The 20,670-nt window shown below is 44.8% G+C and overlaps 1 protein-coding gene and 1 pseudogene across 3 annotated transcripts in view; both read left to right on the forward strand.

The window, feature by feature from the left end:
* The window catches only part of LOC126270956 (follistatin-related protein 5-like), a 556,933-nt gene that overhangs the window by 96,368 nt on the left and 439,895 nt on the right, over positions 1–20,670 (forward strand). The gene's annotated exons all lie outside the window — the stretch shown is intronic.
* On the forward strand, positions 16,632–16,749 carry LOC126288800 (5S ribosomal RNA; annotated as a pseudogene).

Genomic DNA, 20,670 nt, shown 5'->3' on the forward strand with positions numbered 1-20,670 from the left:
CGAGGGCGTATAGTGGGCATGCTGGAGGCCGGGTGGACGTACCGCCGAATTGCTCAACACGTGGGGCGTGAGGTCTCCACAGTACATCGATGTTGTCGCCAGTGGTCGGCGGAAGGTGCACGTGCCCGTCGACCTGGGATCGGACCGCAGCGACGCACAGATGCACGCCAAGACCGTAGGATCCTACGCAGTGCCGTAGGGGACCGCACCGCCACTTCCCAGCAAATTAGGGACACTGTTGCTCCTGGGGTATCGGCGAGGACCATTTGCAACCGTCTCCATGAAGCTGGACTACGGTCCCGCACACCGTTAGGCCGTCATCCGCTCACGCCCCAACATCGTGCAGCCCGCCACCAGTGGTGTCGCGACAGGCCTGAATGGAGGGACGAATGGAGACGTGTCGTCTTCAGCGATGAGAGTCGCTTCTGCCTTGGTGCCAATGATTGTCGTATGCGTGTTTGGCGCCGTGCAGGTGAGCGCCACAACCAGGACTGCATACGACCGAGGCACACAGGGCAAACACCCGGCATCATGGTGTGGGGAGCGATCTCCTACACTGGCCGTACACCTCTGGTGATCGTCGAGGGGACACTGAATAGTGCACGGTACATCCAAACCGTCGTCGAACCCATCGTTCTACCATTCCTAGACCGGCAAGGGAACTTGCTGTTCCAACAGGCCAATGCACGTTCGTATGTATGCCGTGCCACCCAACGTGCTCTAGAAGGTGTAAGTCAACTACGCTGGCCAGCAAGATCTCCGGATCTGTCCCCCATTGAGCATGTTTGGGACTGGATGAAGCGTCGTCTCACGCGGTCTGCACGTCCAGCACTAACGCTGGTCCAACTGAGGCGCCAGGTGGAAATGGCATGGCAAGCCGTTCCACAGGACTACATCCAGCATCTCTATGATCGTCTCCATGGGAGAATAGCAGCCTGCATTGCTGCGAAAGGTGGATATACACTGTACTAGTGCCGACATTGTGCATGCTCTGTTGCCTGTGTCTATGTGCCTGTGGTTCTGTCAGTGTGATCATGTGATGTATCTGACCCCAGGAATGTGTCAATAAGGTTTCCCCTTCCTGGGACAATGAATTCACGGTGTTCTTATTTCAATTTCCAGGAGTGTATTTCAACAAGTATATGGCTGTAGTACACTACACGAAGAATATGATTTTAAATTGTAATCGACCGGCGGATACACAAATAACAATGGAAAATGTATAATCTGGCAAAGCAAACCGAAAACGTGGACAGAGTAGCACTACAGTCATGGTTACGACTAAGAAACAAAGAGTGAAGGTAGTGACAGGGTAGAGTCCCGTAGCGGGGGCTACTGGCGCGCTTCTACGCACTATACGTCTCTTCCCCAGTGGTACGCATAGCACAGCAGTAAAATATCACCAGCCCTATTGTTTGCCAGTACTTCTAGCACACTTTAACTGTCAATGTGTAATGTGTGTGAATCCAATTTTCGTCTGAATGAACCACTGGCCATTTTTATAGTAATGTTTTAATGTTTGGTTAAAATTTTACCCGAGTATGCTCTTCTTCAAAGAAAATCTTTTCGATTACGCACGTGACGACACTTTTATCCTGCCAATTTTTTAAATCAAACCTTAGTGTTACCTTCATAGGTTGAAAATTCATTTCTGAAGTGCAAAAACAGTGACGCTTTTGCCTAGTTAGTATGTATTTGTATTGTTTAAAACGTCGCAGAAAGCGGTGGCTAATAAAACATTTGTACACATCGTTATTGGGACCTTTAGAGTGTGCAATATTCTTCTTCTTCTTCTTCTCCCCCCCTATTGTTCAGAGTAGGTATTTGTTCCTCACTCGTGCCAGCTGTTTGGTAATTTTCGCGTTATCGACCTGCGCAATGTTAATATTTATGAAACATCCCCTTTGTACAATTATACAATATTTTTAGCGCAACGCAATCTGACTTTCAAAAATCCCTACAAAAAATGGCCCTGACTAACATTAACCTATACGTTTCACAAATCACTTACCTCACAAAAATCTTGGTTACTCGAACTACTGCAACACAGCGAGCGACACTACTGCCAGCTAAATAAAAGATTCAAACTACGGAAGGCACTAACTACTGATAGGGATAGTTAGCAAATGACAGATTTTAATAGAGAACAAACAATGTATTTACCTTAATATCATCAAAAGTCATAATATATATAGCAGTTCATGACATCCAGTCTTACAAATTTCAAAACTCCGCCATCTCTCTCCCCACATCCACCACTGCTGGCGGCTCACCTCCAACTGCGCAACGCTACGCGCCGCTAACATCCATCTGCCCAACACTACAATGGCAGACAACAATGCAAACTAGCCACAGACTGCACACAGCGCAGTCAGTGATTTTCATACAGAGCGCTATGTGGCTTTACCAATAGGAAAACCTAAACAGCCTACTTACATATTTTTCTTGGACATCCCGACACTTACTCACTGCTTTCACCTTTTCTTCGTCAGTAAATTTAATGATAATAACTCAAATGATCACACCTGCTTACAAATACATTATCTGAAATTATTTTCTTGCTTTCAATGAGAGATAACGACACGCCCTAGTTTGAATTTGATCGAGGATGTGTTCAGTACCTGTGACCCAATTAGTTCCTGATACAGACGCGTTGTATGAGGACAATACTTGTGGAACACTCCCTCATACAACGTCATTATTTCGAATACGAATGTTGATTCTCATGTTTTTGAACACTCTTGGGACGTAATAAAATGCTGAGATGGGGACCCATCCTCTACGTTTAACACTTACCCTAAATCTCGTAGGAAGGCACCAGCCCACATAGTGGCTTACAGTTTCGGACAACTCTGCATTGAAGCTATTTGCGTTATAGCAGAAATACATCGTTAGGAACATAAATGACAGCTTTCTGCTGCAAATCATCACTATGCTGATATATTTCCCCATTAATTGCCTTTAAAAGTAGGAGAACTGTAAACAGTTGGAAAGTAATTTGATGCCACCAGCAGAGTTAAAACAGCAAACTGGAGATGTGTGCCACTTGCATTGTCTGTTGTGGAGGAAGTTTGGATACATAAGTCCGAAAGAGCTGCTCTCGATGAAGAAATCGTTCTAATTAAATATCAGCACGAACCGACCGCTTATTCTGGACAATGTCCGCAACAACTGTTAAATAACTGTGAGAGCAGAAGGGTGATACTATATTCCGTTTCCTCTGGGGATTAATCAAACCATTTGTGATCGCTTTATTGGAGTACGAAATAAATAGCTATTTCCTATTAATAGTGGAAAAATAAAAACCAATATTTAATTGCTGCAGGCAAGTGTAAAAAACTTTCAATATCTGTTACTCAGAGACAATTATGTCCCTTGCACTAAGAGAATAAAGCAAAACTGAAACTGGTAAATCACTTACGAGTAAAGAATTTCATGAGTATGATGAAGTATCAGGTAAGCTAATGAAAATTAGTGCGTCACACACTGGTGTTCTATTCTACTACCTGTCTTTTTAGTGCGGTCAGTTTCCAATAGATTAAAGTAGCCATTTGGAAAGTCATTAATAAAAAAAGAAATAATGTGGACAGTTACGAGTAATTTTCGTATGTCTATAATTAAAACGGACGACTTGGGACGTCAGCTGGTATAATATATGTTAAAAATGACGTAATTCCTCGAGCTGTATTAAGGTGTTTGTTTTATTGGCAACTGGTTTCGGTGTTGTAACAACATCGAAGCTAGTTGCCAATAAAATCAACACCTTGATACAGCTTGAGGAATTACGTCATTTTTTAACATATGTTACGAGTAATTCCCTTACTTCTAGAATTTTTCGAGTCCTTTTAGGTATAGCAACACAACTTAGTGTCTACAGTTCGTTGTCTGACCCGATGTTCGGTTTCAGGACAGAAGCATCAGGGAATAACCTTATTTATTATTCCGTATTTATGTTTTGTAACCAACTCATCAACTTTAATCTATGTACACATAAACAGGTACACTTCCACATTCATTCGTCTTTCAGTCATTTGTCTGCGGAACACTGTCCCTGAAGTAAATTAAAAACAACCCCCATCGCCCTGTTCTGGCTACGGTTTTCGGGAGGTATCTCTTGGGTGTAAAACAAATGCTGGAACAGGATAACCCATCTCAACAATACCTCCCTGCCGAAAAGTGACTCACTCTACTATGAATTGTTACTCCAACTACCCGCTCTTGCTACAGAATGGAATCTAACCACAACCAGTTGTTCTGTTCGTAGTACTATTCAAGAATTTTTATTTAAAATATGTTGTCTGGAACACGCTATTCTTTCGCATAAGTTGAACTATTGTCAAAAACCTTACCGGTGATCAGTTTACTGTCTAGGAGCTAAAATGTAGAAGGTTGTCTTCCTGTGTCAGCAAACAAGGAATGCATTCGAAACTGTAAGGACGCCGTAATGTGGTGGGGTGCCCCATTACTGTGTCCTACCTACACTGTTTCCTTTGGCATGTAGCAAAGACAAGTTAGTAAGCATGACAGACAATTCAAACACATGTTTTTCCAGGTGACACATTTGTCGTAATAGAAGATTGGTAATAAATATCAAGTAAATACACTGCTTCACAATTGCTAAGGTACAGAGACATTGCTGGACAGGAGTAATCACAGGTAATGATGGACGAAATGAGGCACAAGACATACGTAGTAGAGGTGGAGTAGTATATTTGTAACGAAAAATAGTACAGATCTCACCACAAGGGAAAATAAGATTCATGTTTAACACGGGTTATACTGCTGACATAAAGATCGATATCGGTCTCCTATATTGCATTTATTGTATGTTAACCGGGGACCTAGAAACGACGCAGATACTCCGTCGCCGCTGCAACCGCAGTGGTCCACAACCCCACGACGACTACCGGAGTCCACTCCACCCCTCCGCCGCCCCACACCGAGCCCAGGGCTATTGTGCGGTTCGGCCCCCGGTGGACAACCCTCCCCCCCCCCCCCTCCCCCAAGGGAACGTCAAACCAGACGCGTTTAACCCCTATGTTTGTGTTGTAGAGTAGTGGTGTGCGCATACGTGGAGAACGTGTTTGCGCAGCAATCACCGACATAGTGTAGCTGATTCGGAATAAGGGGGCCCAGCCCGCATTCACCGGGGCAGATGGAAAACCGCCTAAAAACCATCCATAGACTGGCCCGCTCACCGGACCTCGACACAAGTCCTCCGGGCGGATTCGAACCGGGGACCAGGCGCTCCTTCCCACTCCGGATACTCGTGCGTTAGACCGCTCGGCTAAGCGGGCGGGCTCGGACTCCTGTAAGTAAGGAATATGTCCTCCTCGGAGAGTAACGCAGTGTTTGCATCTGTTATTCACGCTGGTTACCAAACTGTGTGGGAGTCCTTGTTGGATATTGTCTCACCCCTCTCTCTAGGCCTTTTTCAGTTCTTGCACGGTTCCGAGAGTGGGTGTCCGTTGAGAAACACGTCTGTCAAGGATATCCAAGGCAAACTCCTTAGGGTAAGAGGGGGAATACGCAGACCGTTCCTATGCAGTTTGTTCGACACTTCAGCGATCCTGTGTGGGCGGGTTTTGTTGTCCATAAACGGAATGTCGTGACCTGCCGCACCCCTAAACAGACGGTCACAATCCAGAATAATGTCCCTGTAATGCCGTTGTGTTGTAACGGTATCCCACCCAAGGATACGCAGCCGTATGCGGCCATTGTGCAAAATGCCTGCCCACGCCATAATGCGTAGCCCATACCGACGACGTTCATGGACATTCTGTGGTGTGCAACATGTTCCCCTGTCTCTCCACACTAACTGGAGGCCAGAATCGGTTGCCACAGAGAAGCCTGATTCGTTGGACAGTATCACTCTGCATGACTGTTGATGACCACAACGAAAATGCTCTCTACACCAACGAAGTCGTTATCGACAATGGCTTAGTTGAAGCGGAATGTGTTTAACAGTCTTCAGATGATACCGACCAGCCTGATTTAATCGCCATAAAATGGTTCTGTCACAGACACGTATACCGGTAACGGTTGCAAAGTCTGCAGAGGTCTTCCTAGGAGTTAGATGTCTGTTCCTTTTCGTCAGTAGGGCTACTTATCGATCTCCTTGCTGTGTGGTGGTCCGTCTACGGCTACGGACATGCTATCGCATAGCGTTTCCACCTTCTGTAGCCTTTTTAAATTGGACACACCGATTACTGTGAACACAATAATGATAATTTTTAAAGTTATTACAACCAAAGGATCTGGATAAAAGGCAACGTCTCTCATGATGGACTTCGAAGCCCATGTAGTTCAATTTTTGTACCATCATCATCATCATCATCATTATCATTTAAGACTGATTATGCTTTTCAGCGTTCAATCTGGAGCATAGTCCCTCTTATAAAATTCCTCCATGATTCCCTATTCAGTGCTAACATTGGTGCCTCTTCTGATGTTAAGCCTATTACTTCAAAATCATTCTTAACGGAATCCAGGTACCTTCTCCTTGGTCTACCCCGACTCCTCCTACCCTCTACTGCTGAACCCATGAGTCTCTTGGGTAACCTTGCTTCTCCCATGCGTGTAACATGACCCCACCATTTAAGCCTGTTTGCCTTGACTGCTACATCTATAGAGTTCATTCCCAGTTTTTCTTTGATTTACTCGTTGTGGACACCCTCCTGCCCTTGTTCCCATCTACTAGTACCTGCAATCATCCTAGCTACTTTCATCTTCGTAACCTCAACTTTATTGATAAGGTAACCTGAATCCACCCAGCTTTCGCTCCCATACAACAAAGTTGATCGAAAGACTGAACGGTGCACAGATAACTTAGTCTTGGTACTGACTTCCTTCTTGCAGAAGAGAGTAGATCGTAGCTGAGCGCTCACTGCATTAGCTTTGCTACACCTCGCTTCCAGTTCTTTCACTATGTTGCCATCCTGTGAGACTATGCATCCTAAGTACTTGAAACCGTCCACTTGTTCTAACTTTGTTCCTGCTATTTGGCACTCAATCCGTTTATGTCTCTTTCCCACTGATATTACTTTCGTTTTGGAGATGCTAATCTTCATACCATAGTCCTTACATTTCTGATCTAGCTCTGAAATATTACTTTACCAAGTTTCAATCGAATCTGCGATCACAACTAAGTCATCTGCATATGCGAGACTGCTTATTTTCTATTCACACATCTTACTCTCACCCAGCCAGTCTATTGTTTTCAACATATGATCCATAAATAATATGAACAACAGTGGAGACAGATTGCAGTCTTGCCTTACCCCTGAAACTACTCTGAACCACGAACTCATATTTGGCGTCAACTCCAACTGCTGCCTGACTATCTATGTAAAGACCTGTAATTGCTTGCAAAAGTTTGCCTCCTATTCCATAATCTCGTATAACAGATAATAACTTCCTCCTAGGAACCTAGTCATATGGCTTTTCTAGATCTATAAAGCATAGATACAATTCCCTGTTCCACTCGTAACACTTCTCCATTATTTACCGTAAGCTAAAGATCTGGTCCTGACAACGTCTAAGAGGTCTTAACCCACACTGATTTTCATCCAATTTGCCCTCAACTAATAGTCTCACTTTCCTTTCAACAATACCTGAGAAGATTTTACCCACAATGCTGATTAAAGAGATACCTCTGTAGTTGTTACAATTTTTTTCTGTTTCCATGATCAAAGATTGGTGCGATTACTGCTTTCGTCCAGTCTGATGGAACCTGTCCCGACTCCCACGTCATTTCAATTATCCTGTGTAGCCATTTAAGACCTAACATTCCACGGTATTTTATGAGTTCCGAATTAATTTCATCCACCCTAGCCGCTTTATTGCACTGCAATCTATTAACCATTTTCCCCACTTCGTCAAATATGATCTTATTTCCATCATCATTACTATCCCATTGTACATTGAAATATGAAACATTACTGATCGTATTTTCACCTACATTGAGCAACTCTTCGAAATATTCCCTCCATCTGCTTAAGGCACAACAGGATTTACCAGCAGTTTTCCTGACCTGTCCAAAATACATGTAATTTCCTTCTCATCTCCATTTCTAAGACTGCTAATTACACTCCAGAATGGTTTTCCAGCAGCTTGACCCAAAGTCTCCAACCTGTTTCCAAAGTCTTCCCAACATTTCTTCTTGTATGCTGCAATTATCTGTTTGGTTTGTTTCTTTCTTCAACATAACTTTCTCTGTCAACCTGAGTTCTAGTATGTAGCCATTTTTAACACGCCTTCTTTTTCCTTTTACAGACTGCCTTCACTGTGTCATTCCGCCAAGCAGTTTGCTTCATCCTACCTTTACACACTACTGTTCCTAGACATTCTTTATCCATTTCTAGTACTGTGTCCATGTACCTGGTCCTTTCCTTTTCCAATGACTGTAATTGACTACATTCAACTAAGTGGTACATTTCTGAGATCACTGTTATGTACATGTGCCTGATTTCCTTATCCTGAAGTTCCTCCACTTTTATCCTCCTACATATGGGCCTGACCTCCTGCACTTTCGGCCTCACAATACCAATTTCACTGCAGATTAAATTGTGATCAGTGTCATCAAAGAATCCCCTGAATACACGTGTGTCCCTCACAGCCTTCATGATTTCCTGATCTGTTATATAGTCAGTGACAGATCTGATTTCGTTGCCTTCCCAAGTATACCGGTGAATGTTCTTATGTTTAAAAAAGGAATTTGTGATTACTAAGCCCATACTGGCGCAGATATCCAAGGGTTGTTTCCCGTTCCTGTTGCCCTCCATATCCTCTCCAAATTTACCCATAACCTTCTCTGCAACGGGCTCCCATGCTGGCCACGAGATTGGTGAGTAATTTACGGTGGTAAAGCGTTCCATTTTTCCACATGCACGGTTGACAACTACTAGACGGTCTTTGGTGCTTGTATATGTGCTGCAATACGTCCCACAAACGCATTCCACAGGTGCGCGGCGGGGCTTGACATTGGGAAACGGGCAGGAAAGTTCATTCACCCAATATCCTCAAGTCTTAAGAATTACTCCACCTGATCTGTTAGATGCTGTCACGCTCTATCACCCACAAAAATGATATCACGTCCGAATGCACCCCTGAATGTGGAGGTCAGTACGCTCATGCAATATTATGCCTCCAGACACCATAACACCTGGACCACCAAAGTGACCGTGTTCGACAATGTTGGACATGGGCCCTTTCTTGCCTGTTGCAGGATGTAGCGGTCGTCTGCCCTTGTAATTGACCGCGTGCGACCACCTCCTCTCCTGCGGGCAGCAGTGCCTGTAGTTCAGAGTGCTCCCCATTCGCGTGAAACAATGCTGCGAGCAATACGAAATTCCATACTTCTTTCACTTTCTCGAAATTCTTCCTAGTCTGAAATCATCCAAATATTGTCTCCGAGCCATATTGTAACGAAGAACACCAGCGCAGTGCATCTTAACTGCTAGCTGATTGACACACAGACACAGACACACACACACACACACACACACACACACACACACACACACACACACACACACACTCACACACATGTACACAGATACACACATTTATACGCTGTCCTTCCCCGTTCCTTCAACTACCTTATTTTGTGACGCCAGCCCCGTCTGGCGCTATAGCCACACTGGCCTTACGCTATGTGACGTCCAGCAGTCTTTGCACGATTGGGAGACCTCTGACAACATACTCCCGCCCTTTCATTCATATTCATCGAGTTGTTAATATGTAATACTAATTTTTCTATCTCGCCGTTACGTTTTTCAGAGCAGTGTATTCGGAATTACAGTGGGAGGCGCCATCACACTAACAATGTCTCTGGATGGTAAGCACTCCCTCCCCCCAGAGGGTAGAGTCCTCCCTCAGCATGGTGTGTGTGTGTGTGTGTGTGTGTGTGTGTGTGTGTGTGTGTGTGTGTGTGTGTGTTGTTCTTAGCATAAGTTAGTTTAAATACTGTGTTAAAAAATGGTTCAAATAGGTCTGAGTTCTATGCGACTTAACTTCTGAGGTCATTAGTCGCCTAGAACTTAGAACTAATTAAACCTAACTAACCTAATGACATCACACACATCCATGCCAGAGGCAGGATTCGAACCTGCAACCGTAGCGGTCGCCCGGCTCCAGACTGCAGCGCCTAGACCCGCACGGCCACTCCGGCCGGCCTAAGTAGTGTGTTAGTCTAGGGACCGATGACCTCAGCAGTTTGGCCCCTTAGGAAATCATACACATTTGAACATTTTTGGATAAATATGGGGACTATTGGAAATGGAATGTGTGTGTTCTCAAAATGGAAACAAAGGTGAAAATCAAAAATGTTTTATTACAATAGGTAGCTACACCTTCCAGCTACTTCTCTACGTAGTTGTTCTTCGACTGAGGCATTTGTCTTAGCGTTGAAGCAACTTTCCGATACCCTCCCCAAAGAAGCCAGCCGCCAGCGTTTTCTGCCAATTCTCTAGGCTCATCTGCGGCTCATTGTCTGCGTCATAATGTTGTTTCATAGGCAGCGGCTGATGTGAGCAGAGATGAATATCAGAGGGAGCCAAGTACGGGCTGTATGGGTGGTGACGAAAAACTTCCCATAGCAAACGCCGTGGTAGCGTCTTCATTACCCCTGCAATGTGGGGCCCAGAATTATGAAGAAAGGCTGCTAAAATTGGGTGGGAGACATTATTGTTCTAGGCAGCTTTTCGGTCTCACTGTCCGCTTAGATCTGAAAAAAGCGGCGTGACGCAATTGATGGGCATAATAGAGGCACCGTTCAACACAACTATGTAAAGTTTAATAGGATTTTCATTGTAGTTTCCATTTTGAGATCGATCGGGTATTACAATCCGAATAGCTCTCGTACATTAATGTCAAAAGATCATCGAAATGTTTAATAATTACTAGAAATCTTCGAAAAGACACGGAGGAACAAATCAACCAGCCTGAACATCTAATTTTAAATTTCAGTTGAAAAATAAAAAAAAAATAAGTCAGCTGTTAAGAATGACGAGACAACCACAAAAGCTTTAAGTAGACTTCATATTGACGGCAACGTATAATCATTTTTAGCAGGTGTCACATATGTACAGAAATTACAGTGAACAAGAAAACGTCACAGCTAGTGAAAATAATGTAAATATTGACAAGTAGCTGAATGCACGTCATGCATGGCATTCTAAAATATTCTTAACAGGTTTAATGCGGGATGAAATCAAACAAACTCATCGTGGTGTTAACGACACGAAGTCGGCCAAACACCTCTAACAATTTGTAAAACATATGGCCACATCTCTTTTGGAGATCATCGCAGCATTCCCCTTGAGAGATTTCTGAAATGAAATTGTAGACGGGTCGACATCCAGTATAAAATCGTTGCTGCGTAAAAGCTTACAAGTGACATGCCACTACAGCCATTCGTTCTCCCTCCGTCTGAAAACAGACACACAAGCCTGGTACGTGTTAAGGCAAAATAAAATACCATACAAAAAGTTACTGTTGTAGTTTTTCAGCATCTCAGAATGGCTGTCCCTGTGAAAGCCGCTTATCCCGGCAGTATCCCCAGACTCTGCAGAAACGTCTTTCGGCACAAGTGTTCCAGCCTCCCGAAGACAACTGGAGAACAAACACAATGGCAAAAACTACTACTGAGAAAATAACGTGCAGTCAGTTTGCGTGGTTCTTAAGTACGATTTTCGACGAGGAAATCTGTCCGTGCAAGGCTCTCATATTCCTCCAGAACCTACTCGTACTTTGGTGACAGACGCATGATCGTTAATGGTTCTACTCGGCATCACGTTGTAAAAGTGATTAAATATCGGGCGTCTGCTCATCAGTGGATGAAAAGGGGCGAAGAAATTGGAATAATGAAGGTTTTCGGCTGATGAAATACCATATTGTTAGCCAGCAGTGTTTCTGTGCTACGCGATTCCAAAACATTTCCGCCGAGAGGAGAAGACACAAGGAAGAAGTAGGACGACCACTGCTCCATTCTTCCTATTGTTAAGCTGTACAAAAGGCATTTGCTTCTGCGTGGCGTGGCATTGTGCCACGGGCCTCTCAGTCAATACTGCGACAAAGAACACCAGACGTCTGCCGCTGACTTGCTTCCAAGAACAATTACCACAACGCATTCCCTTTGTACCACGATAATTTTAAACGTCGCTTTGACATAAATTCTAAAGCCTTTTCTGCGCTCCACAACGGCCCCTCTCTGCACTGCATACTGCATTCATTTTCACGACATGTCAAGAACGTGTGTGAAGTGCATAAAACAAATACAAATAGCGTTAAAGTCCTTTAAAAAGAGGGTTATAACAAAGCCGGCCACACAGTCACTTCGGCTAGTAGCGAAAGCCTGTGGGTTTTACGGAAAGGTTTGGCCTAGCATAGCGGAGTTCTTCACCAGTTTTATGACGTTCTAGGTAGAGTGTCCCACGAGAAATGGTCAGTATTCAGGGCTATGACAGGAACGATCATTTGAAGCAAAACCCTTCATATTGACATAGGCCCTATTCAGAACGGTTCCAGAGGTAGAACACATGTAACGTACATTGTTATTTTTTGTGCTGTTCAGTACATTACCAGTTTTATAAAAGTAAACATGCGCAACAAATGGTAAACATTACTACATGTGCGTTACGCTGATACGTGCACGAAGTTGCCGTTTGCTGCCACACTACTGGCCATAAAAATTTCTGCACCACGAAGATGACGTGCTACAGACGCGAAACTTAACCGACAGGAACAAGATCCTGTGATATGCAAATGATTAGCTTTTCAGAGCATTCTCACAAGGTTGGCGACACCTACAACGTGCTGACATGAGGACAGTTCCCAACCGATTTATCATGCACAAACAGCAGCTGACCGGCGTTGCCTGATGATACGTTGTTGTGATACCTCGTGTCAGGAGGAGAAATGCGTACCATCATGTTCCCGACTTTGATAAAGGTCGGATTGTAGCCTATCGCCATTGCGGTTTATCGCATCGCGACATTGCTGCTCGCGTTGATCGAGATCCAATGACTGTCAGCAGAATATGGAAACAGTGGGTTCAGGAGGGTAATACGGAACGCCATGCTGGATCCCAACGGCCTCGTATCACTAGCAGTCGAGATGACAGGCATCTTATCCGCATGGCTGTAACGGATCGTCCAGCCACGCCTCGATCCCTGAGTCAACAGATGGGGACGTTTGCAAGACAACAATCATCTGCACGAAGACTTCGACGACGTTCGCAGCAGCATGGACTATCAGCTCGGAGACCATGCCTGCGGTTACCCTTGACGCTGCATCACAGACAGGAGCGCCTGCCATGGTGTACTCAACGACGAACCTGGGTGCACGAATGGCAAAACGTCATTTTTTTCGGAAGAATCCGGGTTCTGTTCACAGCATCATGATGGTCGCATCCGTGTTTGGCAACATCGCGGTGAACGCACATTGGAAGCGTGTATTAGTCATCGCCATACTGGCGTATCACCCTGTGTGATGGTATGGGATGCCATTGGTTAAACGTCTCGGTCACCTCTTGTTCGCACTGACTCCACTTTGAACAGTGGACGTTACATTTAAGATGTGTTACGACCGGTGGCTCTACCCTTCATTCGATCCCTGCGAAACCCTACACTTCAGCAGAATAATGCACGACTGCGTGTTGTAAATCCTGTACGCGCCTTTCTGGATTCAGAAAATGTTCGACAGCTGCCTTGGCCAGCAGATTCTCCAGATATCTCACCAATTGAAAACGTATGTTCAATGGTGGCCGATCAACTGGCTCGTCACGATACGCCAGTCACTACTCTTGATGAACTGTGGTATCGTTTTGAAGCTGCATGGGCAGCTGTACCTGTATACGCCATCCAAGCTCGGTTTGACTCAATGCCCGCGTGTTGTAAATCCTGTACGCGCCTCTCTGGATCCAGAAAATTTTCGACAGCTGCCCTGGCCAGCAGATTCTCCAGATATCTCACCAATTGAAAACGTATGTTCAATGGTGGCCGATCAACTGGCTCGTCACGATACGCCAGTCACTACTCTTGATGAACTGTGGTATCGTTTTGAAGCTGCATGGGCAGCTGTACCTGTACACGCCAACCAAGCTCTGCTTGACTCAATGCCCAGGCGTATCAAGGCCGTTACTACGGCCAGTGGTGGTTGTTCTGGGTACTGATTTCTCGGGATAAATGCACCAAATTGTGTGAAAATATAATCACATGTCAGTTCTAGTATAATATATTTGTCCAATGAATACCCGTTTATCATCTGCATTTCTTCTGGGTGTAGCAATTTTAATTTCCAGTAGCTGCACCATTCCAACAACGTGTTGCTATTCTTACACAGGTTTTTGAATTACGCGTTAATAAAAAAACAAACTTGAAGAATACCTGCCTAACTGATGTGCTTTAAAGTCTGGTAAAGATTCTACGATCAGAAATTCGACGTGTCGGAAAGCGCCGACGATATGCTTTGACAGCGGCAGGAGCACTACCATCGCAGAAGCCTTGAAAACACACACCATAAGTGCACATTCTTCACTAGTGACAATGTGTGGCAGTTTAGCCAGCACCTATACATACGCAGCTAACTGATATTTCTCTCTGATACATTCCGAATCCCTCGAACTACTTCTCTCACAACATACGATGGACAAATGCGCGTCAACGGGCTAGATTAATGGCAGAAATACAAAGAAGTTGAAGGCAACGGAGTTAGTAGGGCTAAAATAAAACGTCAAAGAGGTTGGCTGGGTAAGATATATAGGTTCGCCCCACTAGCTCAAAAATAAATGTGCATTAAAAGTGTTCTATTCCGGAAACTATCCAGAACAGGGTATTAGTCTGTATGAAGAGTCTTTCTTCAGATGAGCGTCCCTATCATATACGTGGATACTGACCGTTCCTCCTAGGGCACTCCGTATAACTGACATTTATCTTTAGTACTGTGACTTTTCCTTATTTGCAGATCATTTGTAATTCAAACTTTTTAAAAATGCCTTGCACCAAAGTCGTGCCTCGCATGATTCGGGTTTTATTATTTTTTTTATTTTTTTCTGTAGTTTCTTTCTCGCTACTGCTTTGTCGACACAAGAACTACACCTACAGACATGAAAAGTAAACTTGTCTCATCACAACCGTTCAGTAGAACGCGGTGTGTCTTCAGTCGTGAACGGAGCACAATGCACAGTGTTCAAACAATCATCATACCTCGAAGAGCCTTTTCGCGATTCTGCCGTGCGCACGTTGTCAGTTGACGGCAAGAAGGGGTCTTTGCACGAGAAATTGATACCCAATTTGGCGTAATGCTCATCAGAGTCATTCGAACATTCAGCTGCTATTGTGAGACGCAAAACAATGAAAACCTACCGCGTAGCGGACATTCGCAAACAACATCACCAGCTAACGACCGACAATTGATAATTACGGCAGGTAGGTAACCATGTGAGTACACAATGAAGCTGCGCTATTATTGTGTGGGCGCAACAGGAAGGCCTGCATCGATCCAGATATTACGCAGCCGTCTCTACTTGATTAGTTTGACCTCAATGCATCCTGTACAGAGAACAGCACAAACCGCTCGACACCGTGCTGTGCAAAGACTGTGGTCGGAGAAGTACCTAGAATGAAACCTAGATCAATGGCGTTCGATTTCGTTCACGAGTGACTGCAGATGTAGTTTCATACGTGATTATGACGACGTAATCCACCTAGCAACATTCATTTAACGGGCAATATACATTATAGGCATCTTTACTAGAATTCTACATATTGTCAGAACGTCGCTCACAACCAAACCGTCACCTCTAAAGTTAGACCTTAGGCTACGATACAGATCGGCCTGCGACCGTACCATATATTTCAAAAATTGTGCAGAAGCAAAGTAAATAATGTCAGATTGCTGTCCTATATGTGTTTATGTACATGTGACTTCATGTTGTGCAACATCTTTACAGCACAGCTCCGACGTCTGGTACTGATAGTTTCAACAGGTTCCTTAATGACTAGCGTGGAAGAGAGTGTATGCGAGTTATCCATGTACGTCTCAGATATGCAATCACATGTTTTGGGACGGGATCCCCCAACATATTGACTAACCCTACAATCAACATTTCGTCGATGGGTTCCTTTTTCATGAAGACAATATCATGAGTATACTGCGTCAAACACCTGAAAGCCTTCTTCCATGTGTCAGGATTCGACTGCGGTATCTACAAACGTTAACCCTGCTGAACATTCTTGGGACCAGTTTTAACTTGCAGCACGTCACCGCAAGAATCCCTCTCAGTCACTGATCAGCTCAAAAGACCGCTTTCGAAAAGTGAGACAGTAGCCAAGTCTTGAAGTTCCTGTAGACATCAAGCATAGGAGGATCTAGCCATATTTCAGATCACAGGATGGGACAACATGCTAGTGAAAGTTATCCAGCAACAGCTTTCGATTTTAAAGGTGTAAAAAGTTTTGTACCTTTGAACAGACAGACCTTTTTGGTATTTGTTTCGTACTTCACGGTCCAGTTACTTTTTTAGCAAGATCCTGTTGTTTCATTCCCTGTTTTCCCTGAAGACCTGATCACATACATAATTAGATATGTAGCTCGAGTGAAACAATTTAGCGACGCATTATGATTCCATGGGCAACGGCCTTGTCGCAGTGGATACACCGGTTCCCGTGAGATCACCGAAGTTAAGCACTGTCGGGTGTAGCAGGTACTTGGATGGGTGACCATCCTGGCCACCACGTGCTGTTGCCATTTTTCGGGGTGCACTCAGCATTGTGATGCCAATTGAGGAGCTACTCGACCGAATAGTAGCGACTCCGGTCACAGAAAACCATCATAATGACTGGGAGAGCGGTGTGCTGACGCCATGCCCCTCCTATCCGCATCCTTCTCTGAGGATGACACGGTGGTCGGATGGTCCCGGTAGGCCACTCGTGGCCTGAAGACGGAGTGCAGTATGATTCCATAGAGTTCTTTGGTATAATAAGATGACTGTCGAGTAATTAATCACAGAATCCTTTCAGCGAACTAGTAGAACAATATGAAAGAGACTCTGCCTTACTAAAATTGAAACGTAAATAGATAATTGTTTAACACTCACATTTTATGTGATTACACTGGTACAGGGTGAGGAAAAGCGAGGTCATGTTGATAAGATATGCTTGCGAATTTTATATGTGAAAACTTAAACCTTTTTAGATAAAACAAAGTTTGTTGACATTCGACATGTTTAATCGTGATGTCTACATATTTTGAGCCATGTGCAGCTATAGGGCTCAGAATTTTACTGTGTAACACGCTGAAGTGTAACATTACTGTGCCAGTGCGCGAGAAACAGTGTGCTTTAATCGAGTTTCGAATTCGAAGAGTTCATCCACACTTGGAGCACCCTGTCCTTCAGCATGAGGTTGCCAGACCACAGATGAGTGCTGTGACATCTGCAAACGTCCGACGCCTTGGGTTCACTCTCATCGATCCTTCTCCATATAGTCCTAACTTGGCCCCAATAGATCTTCGTATGTTTACAAAACCTAAAGAACACCTTCGAGGACTTGACTTTGATAGTGGTTCTGTTATTTTCTCAGTCAAGTAAAAGGTTCCACAGTGATGTTATCAACAAACTGGTCTCCCATTTGGAGAAATGTCGTCATCGCATGGGTGACTACGTTGAGAAATAAAAATGTGGTCCTGAAGAATAAATATTTAGAATATTAATAACGTTTGCTTCATTTAAAAAGGTGTAAGTGTTTAGACATAAAAATTCGATGGCATTACTTTTCAGCACGATCCCGTGAAATACCCGACAATTTTTACTCTCACCATAAGATAGGCAACCCTGCTTACATCATATGCCTAGGGGAAGGATGATGGAAATAGGTTTGCCTATCTTACGGTGCGTGAAATATTTTCTGGACCAGTTTTGTTTCACCCACACAGAATACTGTGATGCTGTAGACCGCGGCAGTTTTCACCATTGGTTATAACGCTACTACATCCACCTCTCAGATGTACTAATGTGCTATTACTTACTGTCTGATGAGAGAAGGCGGGAAGAATGGGTACTGCTTAATGTTCCGTTGGGAACAACGCCACAAGAGGCTGCAAAATGTCTTACCGAGCAAGATGCTGAAGTGTATCATCGCGGAACTTTTCTCAGGCAAGCTCTCGAATTTGAGAAGAAACCACGGGCAAAGTAAATCTGGGTGAATGGACGGGAATGTAGGCCCAGTCCTCAGTACATAACATGTGTCCAGTGTCTTAACCACTACATTTGTGCTGTCTTTTCTTTCGGCTATGTCCGAAAAACAGACATCATAAATATATGATTACGGCGATGATATGGCCGAAAGACCAGACACAACATGTATTATTATGCTTATATACATCTACATGGATACTCTGCAAATCACATTTAAGTACCTGTCAGACTGTTCATCGAACCACCTTCAAATTCTCTATTATTCCAATCTCGTATAATGCGCGGGAGGAATGAACACCTATATCTTTCCGTACGAGCTCTCATTTCCCTTATTTTATCGTGGTGATCGTACCGCCCTGTGTACGTCGGTGTCAACAAAACAGTTTCGCATTCGGAGGAGAAAGTTGGTGATTGGAATTTCGTGAGAAGATTCCTTGGCAGCGAAAAACGCCTTTATTTTGACGATTTTCAGCCCAAATCCTGTATCATTTCTGTGACATTCTCTCCCATATTTCACGATAATACAAAACGTGCTGCCTTTCTTTGAACTTTTTCGATGTACTCCGTGATTCCTACCTGGTAAGGGTCCCACACCGCGCAGCAGTATTCTAAAAGAGTACGGACAAGCGTACAGTAGGCAGTCTCGTTACTAGGTCTGTTACATTTTCTAACTGTCCTGCCAATAAAATGCAGCGTTTGGTTAGCCTTCCCCACAACATTTTCTGTTTTCTTTCCAATTTAAGTTGTTCGTAATTGTAATACCTAGGTATTTAGTTGAATTTACGGCTTTGGGATTAGACTGATTTATCGTGTAACCGAAATTTAACGAGGTCCTTTTAGCACTCATGTGGATAACCTCACACTTTTCGTTATTGACTGTCAGCTTCAACTGCCACTTTTCGCACCATTCAGATATCTTTTCTAAATCGTTTTGCAGTTTGTATTGATCTTCTGGTGACACTATTAGTCGATAAACGACAGCGTCCTCTGCAAACAACCGAAGACGGCTGCTCAGGTTGTCTCCCAAATCGTTTATATAGGTAAGGAACAGCAAAGAGCCCATAACACTACCTTGAGGAACGGCTTAAACCACCTTCTGTTATGACGGCCAATGATCCCCTCAGTGCAGACGCAAGATGCACACCAATCTCGAACTCTTACTTGAATCGGCGATGAGCTCTGACGCGACGTTCAGTCACGTCCGAGATGTGTTCGACTGGGTTCAGATCTGGTGAGTGGGGGGAAGAGGGGGCGAGCAGCAGGGAAGCACATCAGTTGGAACACGGCATTGTGTTCCTCGAACTACTCCATCGCGCTCCCCATCTTGTGTCATGGAGCATTATCTTGTTGAAAAATGTCACCGCTGTTAGGAAACATGATCTGGTCTGCAACCAGTGAACGATAGTCCTTGGCCTCACGGTGACTTGCACAAGCTCTGCTGGATCCATGGATGCCCACGTGAATGTTTCCCAGAGCATAGCGGAGCCGCTTCCAGCTTGTCTCCCTCCGTCCCGTAGTACAAGTGTCAAGGATCTGTTCCCCTGGAAGAAGATGGATTCGCGTCATCCCATTGTCATGATGAAGAAGGTATCAGGATTCATTAGATCCTGCAACGCCCTGGTACTGCGCCAAAATCCAGTGCCGATGGACACGTGCCCATTTCAGTCTAAGCTGCCGATGTCGTGGTATTGTCATTGGCACATGCGTCTGTCGTCGGCTGCGGAGATTCATCGTTAGGAGTGTTCGGCACGCTGTGTGTTCAGACACACTTGTACTCTGGCCAGCATTAAACCCTATTCTTTGATCCGCCACAGTTCGCCACCTGTCCTGTTTTACCAGTCTACCCAGTCTATGATATCCGACAGAGGGGTGGCCGCCCAACCCCACGAGTTGTGGACCTGGTTTTACCTTGGTAACGCCACGTGTTGAATACACTCACCACAGAACTTCTAGAGCACATGGAAAGTCGTGCAGTTTCCGAAATGCTTGTGGCGAGTCTCCGGGCCATCACAACCTGCCCTCTATCAAGCTCAAATACACTCCTAGAAATGGAAAAAAGAACACATTGACACCGGTGTGTCAGACTCACCATACTTGCTCCGGACACTGCGTGAGGGCAGTACAAGCAATGATCACACGCACGGCACAGCGGACACACCAGGAACCGCGGTGTTGGCCGTCGAATGGCGCTAGCTGCGCAGCATTTGTGCACCGCTGCCGTCAGTGTCAGCCAGTTTGCCGTGGCATACGGAGCTCCATCGCAGTCTTTAACACTGGTAGCATGCCGCGACAGCGTGGACGTGAACCGTATGTGCAGCTGACGGACTTTGAGCGAGGGCGTATAGTGGGCATGCGGGAGGCCGGGTGGACGTACCGCCGAATTGCTCAACACGTGGGGCGTGAGGTCTCCACAGTACATCGATGTTGTCGCCAGTGGTCGGCGGAAGATGTACGTGCCCGTCGACCTGGGACCG

Source organism: Schistocerca gregaria, chromosome 1 (genome assembly GCF_023897955.1).
Source record: "Schistocerca gregaria isolate iqSchGreg1 chromosome 1, iqSchGreg1.2, whole genome shotgun sequence".
NCBI lineage: Eukaryota > Metazoa > Arthropoda > Insecta > Orthoptera > Acrididae > Schistocerca > Schistocerca gregaria.